The sequence below is a fragment of the Schistocerca piceifrons genome, chromosome X (genome assembly GCF_021461385.2).
Source record: "Schistocerca piceifrons isolate TAMUIC-IGC-003096 chromosome X, iqSchPice1.1, whole genome shotgun sequence".
Taxonomy (NCBI): Eukaryota; Metazoa; Arthropoda; class Insecta; order Orthoptera; family Acrididae; genus Schistocerca; species Schistocerca piceifrons.
In genome coordinates, this window is record NC_060149.1 from 684,251,082 (window position 1) to 684,264,919 (window position 13,838).

A 13,838-nucleotide genomic window follows, 5' to 3' on the forward strand; every position below is an offset into this window, starting at 1 on the left:
AATAATGAACTGCATGATTAAGAATTACTGTAGACTTTATTTTCATAAATTTTTTTCTTTCTCAATTTAATTATCTTTAAATGTACAGTCCATAACTCGTGTTCTCGTGGTAAAATTCATGCTTCCCCAGCACGGGGTCCTGGGTTCGATTCCTGGCATGGTCAAGGATTTTCACCTACCTTGAGATGAGTGGGTGTTTTGTCGTCTTCATCATCATCATCAAGATTCATCCCCATTAGGGTTGGCCTAAGGTAATGGCAAACTATCTTCACTAGGACCTTGCCTAGTATGGCAATGCAGGTGTCCTGCATCATTCTGATATGCAGGGGGTATCATTAAACTGTCAACACCAAGAAATGTACTCAGTGTATGGATTAAAAAATATTGAAGGATATTATCAAGATAACAAGTATGTTAGGTATACAAGTAAAGAATGTGTTGAGAAATACAAAAAAATAAAAGATACAAGTGAATGCAGTAGAATAATAAAGAAGTATTGTCTAAAAAACTTTTACAAAGAATTGCTCATACAAAACTTGTGGCTGCTCAAGTAGAAAAAATCAGAAAATTTTTAGATACATAACTGTCTTCCTTATTTCATAAAATCCGGCTTTTGTTTTCTTGCATTCTCTTTTTTGATAACAAAGACAATTTTTTAAGAGAGGTCAACTCTTCCTCTTAATTTTACACGAATTTCATAATGAAATATAAGAATTTTTTATTGAAAATAAGTGAGTTCAACACGAAATTTAGATTATAGTAGCAGGTATCATCAGGTTCTAGGTAACTTTTGCAAAGAAAACGAGTGAGTGAGTGGAACAATGTTGAGCAACCGTCATCCCAACAATTGTCTATGATTGTTTGACATGGGGACATCGAGTACCTCAAACCTCAAGCCGATTGAAATGCTGTAAAAAAGCAGCCTCCGCCTAATCCTAGGAGCAGTGATATGGGTGGGAGCTCATGACGTTCATGACAAACTACATAAACCAACGATATGGACTCGATCACTTGCTCCATTCATAGACTCATCAATAGAATACAGGCTTTACATCCCAAATTCCATCATCTGGATTACACAAGCTATGTCCACTCTGAACACTGGCACAGAGTTCGAGCGACTCATTCTATCACAGAATTTCCGAAATGATATGACACCTAAATATGTACTAATATAATATCAAGGCTCAAGGACAAACAGTCCTGATGATAAATAAATAAAGACAAAATTATCAAACTATCTCTCACACAGAAGCCCACACACAAAGTCGGTTGCACATCTAGACAACACAAAAATAAAAAACGGAGCATGCTGTAATCCTTACAGCCAGATGTAGCTGTCTTGCTGGTTTCCTCTCCTTGTTTCTCCTCCTTGCTGGCAGTTGTCTTCTACTCGCCTCCTGATCGTATTGCATCTCCATGACGGATCTGCACCACCTGCAGCTGGTCAGCACATTTCACATTAGCAGGATTCCTGTTGCAGAACTTGGGCAGGTGCCTGTACTTCTAGCAATTGAAACATGGTGGAGAGTTGTCGGATTTTGGTGACATTGGTTGGAGCAGCAGAGCTACGTCCAAATATTCTTTCAGCCGGAATATTTCTTCGTTCTTCTTATGCCACAGTGGCCCCACGAATACCCACACTGACCCCCCTTTTCTGACTGCACCTTTGCCTCAGAGAAATGTGGCCTTTGAAGCCTAGCCTTCTTTCTTTGATGATGATGGTTGTGATGTCCACCATCCACAGGAACTTTCGGATGACTGATTTCAACATTCCCTTCCACTTTGATTCAGCCTGTGGATCCTTTGTGACGACGTAGGCCGCTGCTGTTTGTGTGTTCACGTTCTAGTCGTCTTCGTCACGGAACGGGTGCGGCAATGCTCTACCACAAGACCTGCATTTTATCCTGTAACCGTGCTTCGAGTTCTGGGCGACCTGTCACCTGTTCGCGGCCCACTAACCCTTCCCGTTATCATGAATGACAAGGGCGAAAGTGAAAGGGTGTTCTGGACGTGCCTGCTGGGGAACTGGTCGACATCGCGTCAACGTTTCCCAACAGTTCATTTCCGCTTTCTCCGCTACGTCCACGGCTGTTTCTTGGTTGCCATCACCGCGACCGGTAGCATTGGATTGCTGCAGCTTTTTGTAGGCTCGGCTTCCTGCATTTCAATCGTCACCCACTTATTCCGAGCGCTCGGCTTGGCCATCTCAGATTTTCGCTAGATTCTCCTGTGTAAGACCCTCCTCACTGTCTTTCTCTTGTCTCCTTGGCACTGAGGTCCTGAGTCAGAGGGCCCACTAAGCAGAATGGCTGGCTGTAGAGCATGTTTAACTTATCTATTTGTTTTGTTTTTCCAAGTAGCAAATAATTTTGAAGCAATTTTTTCTATGCATCAGGCCTTTCACGGTTACAAAAAGTTATTTCACGAAAATTTCTACATTAATTTGTGCTCTTATTTACAGATAGTGGAGGGCATTTTTCAGTCTAGTTATTGTAAAACCAAAATCATTTTTCGGTTTCAGATACCTGACCTGCCTTGCAGATGAAAACTCAAAGGAAAAAATATCCAAGTTGTATTGATAATTTTTCCTGTGTCACGAAAACAATGGAGAATAATAAAATAAAGAATAAGAAGATTCAAAAATAGAAAACACACAACGTTAAGTTGATTTAGTGTGGCGAAAACAGGTTAATTTGTAATATTAACAAAAGACAACGTTTTCTCAAACCAGGTTTAATAGAAAAATGTTATCCACAAGAACCCTTATCCTTGACATCCCGTTCTGTCCCGTTGTCAGCCTGTGTGAATGCTGCAATCTGAAATACACTCCAAATGTCAGTTGATCTTTATATGGACTGTAATTTTGAGATTCAGGAAGATAGTCATTACCAAACTGATAAATCTTTTTACTAACTGATTCGTTTTATGTGGTGTAGTTTGCACGCACTTATGTCTGTGAGTGCTTGCCACCTCCGCTTTCTGATGTTAGTAAGAGGACATTCACAGCAGTGTGAAACCCATTACTATTTACTGCGACCGTTATAAGACGTAGTTCATATAAAATATAATGGAAGCATCAGACGATTATTTTCTACTTGTTTTGGTCCAGGACATTAATATACAAGACAGAAACTGCTTTTGTGGGCCTACAGAACAGCATATGTCTACTGTATAGCACTTTTACCTAGTTGACGTTATTTGCGATGCTGAACATGCATCACATGAATTGCTGTAGAATCTCATTCATCATACATATGAAAAAGTATATCAGCTCACTTACGAAAAGTGAAGATTTGTATTTTAGCATATAGCAGACCTGCATTTTGAAGTTTGCAATACTTATATCGTCTGTAAGGATGAAGGGGACAAACTAATATTCACCAGTTGAAGCATGTAAACAATGATGTTTCGTATGCTTCATCTGTTCGTCAAAATATCTATAGGCATCAGTCTCAGTGATTTTCACAACTATGTGTCTGCAACAGTTCACAGCGACCGCACACGACTATGAAATACGGCAGGAGTCACTCGTTGCACTCAGCCTAAATTGTTTTTCAGCAAGTTTGGTCAGTCTAGAGGAGAACGTACATTATCTGGAAAATATTTTTAATTCTTATTTAGTAAAGAAATCACCGGTATTTGTTTAAGGAATACGAAGGATATTCTAAATGCTCTCTGTTTAAAAACAGGAATGACAGGGTTTGAAACGTAACATTTTATTATTATTCAACATATTAACCTTGTAAATCTATAAGCACAGCCTGACTACAGAAACGAAGCACCCAGAAGCTGAGGAGAAAACGAAATGAAAATTCAGTGTGCGACAGTACCTAACACATACTGCTAATGTAGTTACTCTACCTCAGGGCCGGCCAGAAATTCTGCACGCGTGCGGTGCTCCTGCACATGTGCAACTTCCGGGTCACAGCGTGCACGCCGCAGCCGTCAGCGTTCATGAAGTGCATGTCTCTACGCACAGATGTCGCTTTATCCACTTGCTGGGATACTCTGTACCGGCGCATTCTAGTGCTCTTTCCACAGCTTGCAAGCCAACCATGGGAAGGTATTTCGCGTATTAAACATTTAAAATACTGTCACAGCCTACTCATTGAGACATCTACTTTTATGTTAACAGTTTAACCCAGTAAGACAAGTAATACAGTTTACAACCGTGGGTTTTTATGAAGGCAGCTTGACTGACGGCACGTAAATACGCGTAATGTTTTTAATCTAGTATTTAAGAAAGAGAGCACTTAGCGACTTCCAACGAACCTTATTCATGATTTCAAATAACTTTAAACTAATGCAAGATTTTCTATAACTAATTCTCGGTGCCCTCAGCTACACCCACATAATTTCTGTCTCACTGACTTCTGAACAGAATGATAACCACAGACCTCTCGATGATCACTTGTTATTTCAATACCATTATTGCTATATCTTTCATCAGTTCCGTCTGAAATCTGCATAATAACCGACAATTAGATGAATGTTATGTTTTATCGACTTCAGCTGAGTGTAGCCCTTCACACATTAAGAAAAACCCTAAATGTGAGTATACATTAGAACAATCGGTTTAATGACCAATTTTCCTGATAATAATGTAACATGGAGCAGAATGAGGCAATAATCAACAGTTAGTACACAATAATTTTTAATTATGAAAGGAATAAATCCAAACACGTTTATTACTGGTCATGAGAAATGATATAGTTAATATCGGGCACAAAAGCAAGGCTCTTTAGTAAACGCAAGCAGTTGCGAAGATTTTCATCACTTATGCTTGATCGAAACCTTGATTTATTCATTTTCATCACCGAGAAAAATCTTTCACAAACATATGTCGACCCGAACATGGACATTCGCGGCTTCTCGGTGCAGGCGTGGATATTCTTGTTGTGAAAAATTTTCGTAGAATTCTTTTGTACTTCGCACTGCAAAGAACTTGTCCTCCAGTCTTGTATTGCACTGGAGGTCGATCAGTTCCATCTGCAGATCATCCGGAGCATCTTCAACTGACGACGAGAACGGTCGAGCAAAGAGGAGAATGACAGAAGACTAACTCGTAACATCTGCAAATCATGCTCGAAATTGTTCCTTAATTTTTACAATTGTTGGCACGTATTCTTGAAATCTAGCACTTTCATGGACCAGTCCAAAAGTCGGGAAATTTGCAGTGTTTTCTGTCAATAGCGCAAGCTTCCTTTCAAAGGCATTTACTTTTTCCAACATGTTAGAAATTAAATTATTTTCACCTTGCTAGCTGACGTTCAGGCTATTCATGTGAGACGTAATGTCCACGAGAAATGCTAGGTCTGATATCCAACAAGGGTCTTCCAACATAGGTACGTATATCAAAAAATATTTTCAGCATTTTACCTCGACTGAGCCAGCGTACTTCGGTACAGTAAGGTATGTCGCCGTACTCCGCTCCTAATTGCTCCAAGAGCCGCCGAAACTGGCGATGCGTAAGCCCATGTGTCTTTAGATAGTTTACACTACGCACAATTTGCATGACGTTTGCTAACGTTACTGATTTTGCACAAAGCGCCTCTCGATGCAGAGTGCAATGAATTCCATACAACGTCTCGTCTGTGCGCCCTAGCTTTTTGCGCATCAGTGCTATGAGTCCTCTCTGATGGCCTTGCATTGATGGTGCTTCATATGTGGTCACTGAGACTAACCGATTCCAGTCCATACCGACGCCATCAATCACTTGCTCCACAGCTTGGAGTAAGTCCGAACCTGTAGTAGTCCCTTTCAAAGGTACTAAGTCCAAAACGTCCTCTGTTACACAAAGTGCGGTATCGACACCTCGTATGTATATCACAACCTGGGCTGTATCTGTAAGATCTGTTGCTTCATTGGGTGCAACAGAGAAAGCAACAAAGAAAGCCTTATTTATTAGCTGCCTGTGCACACCGCCGGCCATAGCACTGATACGTCTTGTCACTGTTTGTCTGGACAGACTGATTTCTTGAAACCTACTAACGTTCGTGGGACACACAAGTTCTGCAGCATCAATCAGACACCCTTTCACAAACTCCCCTTCGGAAAAGGGTTTCCCAGATTCAGCAGTTCTTAATTTGATTTTAAAACTTGCTCGCAGTGAAGATTTAGTGTGGTTGTCATTCCGGAAAATTGAAAACAGTACATTGTACAGCGTACAGTAAAATAGACGTAAGTGTAACACAAGAAACTAAGAGTTCAAGAAGAATCAGTTACTTTGACATACAGTAAAATCGAGTTGATGTGTCTCATCCATTTTCTTCAGGACGTTTAATTTTGCTTGCCGTTCTTCACTGTTGAGTACACTACACTCGTCTTTGTGATGTGTATTGTAGTGTCTTTCAATAGAAAACTTACGCTGTCCGCCTATTGTTCGGCGGCACAGCAAACAATGTGAGTTTTCGCCAAGGGCTACAAAAAAGAATTGCAGTTCCCAGTCATTTTTAAACGACTGAGAACATAGACCTCCCATCCTTTGGTTTTTCACAGTACCTGGCATTTCTCAGTACTTCTCTGTTAAAGTTAAGGTCACCACGGGTAAACGAGACTGGGTATGTTGCGGTCTTGCTTGTACCACATAAACAGGGAAGTGGAACCTCCGCCGTTCATTTAGGACACATGTCTAATAATAGATGTCGCTGTCGCTCGCTGTCGCACACGTGCGCACATGTGCAGCACTTCCGCAAGTCTGCACACTGTGCAGCGTTTGGCCGGCCCTGCTCTACCTAAACAGCATCTGAAACGAGCAAACCAGTTACGAATTTACTTGATATTGCTCATACTTTCCTTACTGGAGCTATCCATGGCCCCGTTCAAAAAGATAACTCGATGTAGTCGTAGCGTCGAGCCGGGCACTTCTGCTTTCATGCCCCACAGGTAGTTCGCTGCAAATATTAACCTGTAGCTGTGATTCTGCAGTCAATTAATGTATGCATTGGGTACAGTTTCTATTTAATAAAATATACAGAAATACAAAATAAAAGTTAAATTGATAGTTTAATAACAAGGGTTTCATTAGGAAGTGTGTTACTTACGTCGACGACAAACAATCACGTTGTACACTACTTATTCAAGAAAAGACACCTCAAATAAATGGGAAAAGGTCCCACGATATTCAATGTAAATGAAAATAGAATACTTCCTTATCAAACAAAGCAAAGTTACATTGAGAGCCTTACAAGACTGGTAGCAAAATCCTCAAACTAAATTGTCCTCAAAGATACGCAAAACCTGTGTCATTTTACGATCACAATAGATGAACCATTCACCAGCTCAAATCATTTTAGAGTTCAGATTCAGAAATCTGCACTTACGATACAAAACTATCCTTAGTTCTATAATACAAGCGAAAAAGTTAGAGTCCTACAATGCAGTACATCCAGATCTCTCGAAACATAACTTCCAGTTAGAAGTTAAAGAACGGTAGCGGCTGTTCACCGCCCACAATCTTTCATACACGCCACAAAAAACCACGTGCTCCCACAGGCAGAATGAACTTCCAATTGTCCAGAATAGCTCACTTTAGTTCTTCACTCTTTAGGTTCCAGTTTTCCTACTGCTCTGGTACTGCCTGCTCTATAGACATAATTTGACTGAACATCACCACTTCCAACACTAAACTAGTATATTTCAACAATACTTAAAGGGATGTAATATAAGTTCAGTCACACTGCCGGCAGTCACAATGAATATAAACAGAGGTCTGTCCATAAATAAATAAGCCAGGAATTTAGTGTAAGTTTGCTCACGATAAATAACAGAAGATCGTCATCAAATGTTATTTAAACAATTATTTAACCTCGCTCATCAGAAGCGCTTTTGGCACTACTTTTTGAAGGTGCTGTCAGCTGTCACATATGACTCATCAATTATTAAATTACCATGATTCTGAATCTCTAGTTGTAATTAATGTTTACGGAAGTTATAGGCAAAATAGTAACTGTTTATTAAATAAATACAGAATTACGTCAAAACTTGAGGCCTTCATGTTGCATTCATCTGCTGTGTATTTGTGGAGGATAAGAAGACCTGACAATCTGCATAATTAAAAGGTACGAAAAGCGTAATAAAACGAGAAATAACATAGATAGGCGTATGTAGCTTCTAGAGAAGATAGTTTTAGTGTGGTGTTATCATCTGAGTTATTCTATGCTGAAATCGCATGGAATGTTTAAGAGCTGTTAATTCCGAGGTTCAATATATAACTGTTTTTCGCTGAGAAATATTAACTTCTATAGTTTGAAGGGTACCAAAATATTGTTGTGTCAATGGTTGCATTTTCCTGAAGTCATTGGTGTATTCAGATTTGCAGTAATACGTAACTGTAATTAGTTATATATTCTCAAAAAACTATAAGAAACCATCCGTCAGCTTGTCTGACCCTCCAGAATTTCATGGAGCATTGGCTGCCCTCTTAAGCGAGCATTGCTCATCATATTTGTCCAAACACGAATTAACCATTTCCGGTGAAGCTGCTCGCTGATGTACTTGGACTCACCATAGCATTTGCTCTGCCTGACCTGCTGTGGCGACCCATAAGTTCTGCGCCCACTAGTGTTCAGTTATACAACGATTTCACGTCCCCTCATACCAGCTCCAGACGTTCAAATCGCTCTCCTACATAACGCAAAACGTTACAACAGCTCTAAAGCATATTTTTTGTCATTTAACAGGTTACAAAATCGAGTCAATATTCTAAAAATGTCTCTGTTTGAACCCACTTATCAGAATAATTTTGAATCCCTCTAATGTAGACGCATGCCTAATCAGATGAGTTCAAATATCAGTTGGTACGCTGAAAGTAGGTTTCGAGTGCGACAAGACCACACGAGACCAAGGACCCAGGTCGTCAACAGAGCACTGTGCAAGCTGGTGGTGGCTCCATAATGGTGAGAGCTTCTTTACATGGAATAGTCTGTGTCCTCTGCTCCAGCTGAACCGATCATTGCTTGGAAATGGCTACATTCGCCTACTGGGAGACCATTTTCAGCCATTCATGGACATCGTGTATCTAAACTACCGGCACGGTACACAAGGCAATAATGAGAATCTCTTCCGAGGCAGTAGGAAATGATGGAGTGAGCATTGGCATGATTAAGAACGTCGTAAACACTATTACTCCAGTTATCACAGACATCTACAACCTGTCTCTTGTCAGTAGTACATATCCTACTGAGTGGAAGCAAAGTTTAATTCAACCTATACCCAATACTGACAACCCTAAGTCGCCAGGTGACTACAGGCCGATCAGCATACTTCCTGCAATATCTAAAGCCCTAGAATACAGCGTCCATGAACAGCTGACGGATTACCTCAAAACTCATAATATCCACGACAAATATCAGTCAGGCTTTCGAAAGCACCATAGTACAGCAACTGCATTAATCAAAGTAACTGATGACATTAAACATGCTATGGACAGACGTGAAGCTACCATCCTAACATTGCTTGACTTTAGCAAGGCTTTTGATACAGTTGACTTTGATATATTACTAATTAAAATGAAGCAGCTGAATTTCTCAAACAGCGCAATACACTGGTTCGACAGCTACCTCAAAAACAGAAGTCAACAAGTTATTTGTGGGTCGGAAAAGTCATAATGGAAAAACGTGCGCTCTGGAGTTCCCCAAGGCTCCGTCCTTGGTCCATTACTCTTCTCACTGTACATTAATGATATTTCTTCAGTGATTCACTCCTGCAACTACCATCTATATGCCGACAACATCCAACTGTACATAAGTGCAAGCCCCAAGAACATTGCTGACGCAGTAGCGAGTATGAACGCAGATCTTTGCTCTGTTTCTCGATGGGCACAGAACCAAGGTCTGAAACTAAACCCCAAGAAATCCCAGGTCATACTTATATCTCATCCAAAGTTAATCAGTCGGTACTTTCGCGAAACAGTCCCTCAAATACTCCTCAATGGTACCCAACTACCATACCAAAAAACAGTAAAAGACCTTGGAATAATCTTGGATGAACACCTAAACTGGGAAGAACAAACAGTCACAGCTTGCCGGAAATCGCGCTTCTCCCTACATGCAATTCAAAAATTTAGAAAAATATTTCCAACCCATGTTAAACAAAAATTAGTCCGAACACTAGTCTTGCACAAATAGTGAAAATTCGAGATGCCTCGAGCTAGTGATGAATGCCTGCGTTAGATACGTATGCAATATACGGTTGTATGATCATATCAGTCCTTCATACTCCCAGCTAGGTTGGACACGCCCACATAAGGCACGCGATCTCCACACGATATGCTTACTTCATCGATTTCTTAGCCACTGGAGCCCCCAGTACTTATCTTCTCACATTAAACACCTATCATCATTCCACAATCGCAATACCAGATCGGATACGTCTAGCATCTTGGCTGTACCTTTACATAACACAAAATCTTTCTCCGTGTCATTCTCCATCTCAGCCATACGACTATGGAACGCGCTCCCCTGTGATCTGCGTCTTATCCAGAACCACTCAACATTCAAGAAGGAACTTAAGACCTACATATTAGGGACGGTATAGCCACCATTGTTGTGCCCCTCTCATCTTTTTCTTTCTCCTCTCCATCATAGCTTCTAATTTTACCATTCTATTTCACTTCCTCTAACCTATCGACCTCTTCTATATCTCTTTCACCCCATTCCATCGTCTTATGTCTCTGCTTGTTGTGAATAACTCACAAGCTGCAAGAATATAACGAGAAAATTCCCAACTAGCAATAGGACTGACACTCATAAAAGAAAAATATGTTTACTTTCATATACATAGTCATTATTATTATTATTATTATTATTATTATTATTATTATTATTATTATTATTCTTGATTGTTATAATTATTTTTTGATTGTTATAATTATCATTGAACTACTGTTATAATCTCTATTTTTTTTCTTTAACATTAATACTGTATAACATGTTATATGCCCTCAATGTTCTGTAGAAACTGAAATTTGTTGAATCTGAGTATGCCTGGTTAGGTGTAAGAGAGGGCCTGAAGGCCCTAATCTAGCCAGGTAAAATAAATGCATAAATAAATAAATAAATAAATAAACCATGATGCAATTTTTGTGGATGACTGCGCAGCATATAGAGGCAGCATAAGTCAGTTTTTCAGAAGGTGCTTCCAACGATGTATTGAGCCTATGTCGTGCCGTGTTGATACACCAGGCAAAAGGAAGTCTGACATGATATTTGGTGGGATCCCATGTCCTTTGTCTCATTAGTGTATATTATCCATATTAGCCAGAAAAGCAAAGTGGCAATACGAGCTTATCAGGAAATAACTTGGTTGCGTGGCATTGTATAGTGACTCTCTGGTTGAAGTAGTGCACGTTACCACATCGAAGTGCGAACGTGGAAGGTGAGTGCAAAAAATATCTAGGCAGCAAGCATAATGGCTTGCGGTTAACGTGATTAAATTTATTGACAATGAGAAAGAAACTGGAAATTTGTGGTAAGGCCTTATGGGATCATACTGCTGAGGTCATCGGTCCCTAAGCTTACGAACTACTTAACCTAACTAACGAACTTACGCTAAGGACAACACACACACCCATGCCCGAGGGTGGACTCGAACCTCTGGCAGGGGGAAATGAGAAAGAGAAAGGATTTATCAAGGCAGCTGAGCAGGCGACAGATCGTGCAGCCAGAATGCTGTAGTTGAGTAACAGTATGTTTCGCTCAAATAGGTTATTCAGCAGTGAACCGAACTCCAAGGCTAGCAACGAATCTTTTAGAAAAATGTTTTAAAAGACGCCAAAGTAAACCTGTTGTTATGTGTGAATGAGTAGACATTGTGAGAGTGGGGTTGATCTGCTACTCTGTTATTCTGCACGACGGACTAATCTGAGATGTACCCTTTACCCTGTGGGTCCTGCAAGATTCTATTTACACCCCCACACTACTACAGAAGTCAGACAGACGCTCCTAACGTTCTAAAGAGAAATATTTTTTGGAGTTGTCCGCTGTAAGGAAATGAGGCAAAAATTCACAAAACTTCTTACGTAACTAGTGGGATACTTGGGTACTGGAGTAGTGCTAGTTAGTGTAAGAAAAACATGAAACTAACGAAAATTATTATTTATTTTGCAAAAATTTTCAGAAATTACAATGGCACTTCTAGTTATGAATTGAGCAAGTTATATCCTGGTTCTTTTCGGAATCTGAAGTTACCTCTCAAGGATAGGATTCGCTAATTAAATTTCTATACAAAGTTTAAGATTGTTATTGACTTGGCAGAATGGCTGAGAGCCGCACCTACTCAACTTGAATAATTATCCATTAGAATGTTGCTAGGTATGGTCGAGGCGGCCGCGTGTGAAATGCAGTGAAGGTTACTGTTGTGGAGGAAATATGGGGCTCACAATAGCTGTAGGGCACAATACCATAAGCTGTAATGACTGCTGTCTGCGCCACTCGCTGAGGACAAATAAGGTAACTCTCATTCTGTCTGGATTGACCTTCGCCAATCAAACTCTCCCTACGCCTTGATGAAGTCAAGAACTCGTATTCGCCCACAGTCTAACTATTGGCGTGGTACACCAGTCAGATAACCAGTCCACTGCCATGCCACTCAAACATTCGCTTGCAGGCATTTAACTATAACTCTGTTTGTTCACACCGCACAATAAGTGTAGAGGCCAACACAGTGAACAATGCTTAATCGCAAGGACTCAGTATAGAGTCGCACTTCGATTCGCTCTCAACAGAGGTGCTCTCCCAGTGAAGTACTGAGGAGAGACTTGTCCCTCGCTCTTTGTGTACACGTATGAGCGCGAACGCTCTCGTTACGTGTTCTCGCTCCAAGAGCGACAACGGAATGGCCCCTCTCCACATCAGATGTGAAGGGATTATCTTTCGGTCTCTTCCATTACTCCTTCAGCTCAAGGCATCAGAACTATCATCTGCCAACGAGCATTGCTCTTCTAATACGGGAGGATGACGTTTCGTTTACGGCGACCAATCCGGAAATCTGTAGCATTGGCGTTTGGTGTTTGCTGTCTCCCTGTGTAAATCTCTGAAACTGCGTGTTATATTGTAAAGAATGCGTAGGCTGGGCGCTCCCACACAATGTAGCGGAATTTGTTTTTAAGCCGAACACAGGGTAGTTCCCCCTTTTCACTCAGGCCAACGCTGTCAGCTCTACGGACGGTCACCGGAAGACATAGATGGGCTGAGTCGTCCTCTGAAGGGACCGGCGTCCTGTTATACGGTTTTTGCCTCTCCCGAACTAAAAGCAAGCCCCTGCGACCGTAGTGTCCTGAATGTGTGTGTGTACACCAGCTTCTAGTATTTCAACCATGGTGTGCTTACTTGTTATTTGCATATCGTTTACATGAGTTCATACAACATTGACATTATCTTATCGAGTTTGGGTTTGAATGAAGCGTCTTGATGTGCGGAATATGATTGTGAGGGTGGCATATGTAAGAAATGAAGGTCAGGAGACCACGACGTCTTACAACATAGTTGCAAGAACTTCATACGACATTAGGTTTTTATGGAAGAATGAAGCAGCACAATCAGTGCCGAAATGTCTTCTGTACTGACAAAATAAAACTAATTGGAGGCAACCGTGTTGTCCTTTGTAGCAATTTGATTTGAAAGTTGTTGCACCTTCTTCCTGGTACTGGCGACCGCCCCCGGTAGCTGAGTGGTCAGCGCGACGGACTGTCAATGCTAAGGGCCCGGGTTCGATTCCCGGCTGGGTCGGAGAATTTCTCCTGCAAAGGGACTGGGTGTTGTGATGTTCTAATCATCATCATTTCATCCCCATCGACGCGCAAGTCGCCGAAGTGGCGTCAAATCGAAGACTTGCGC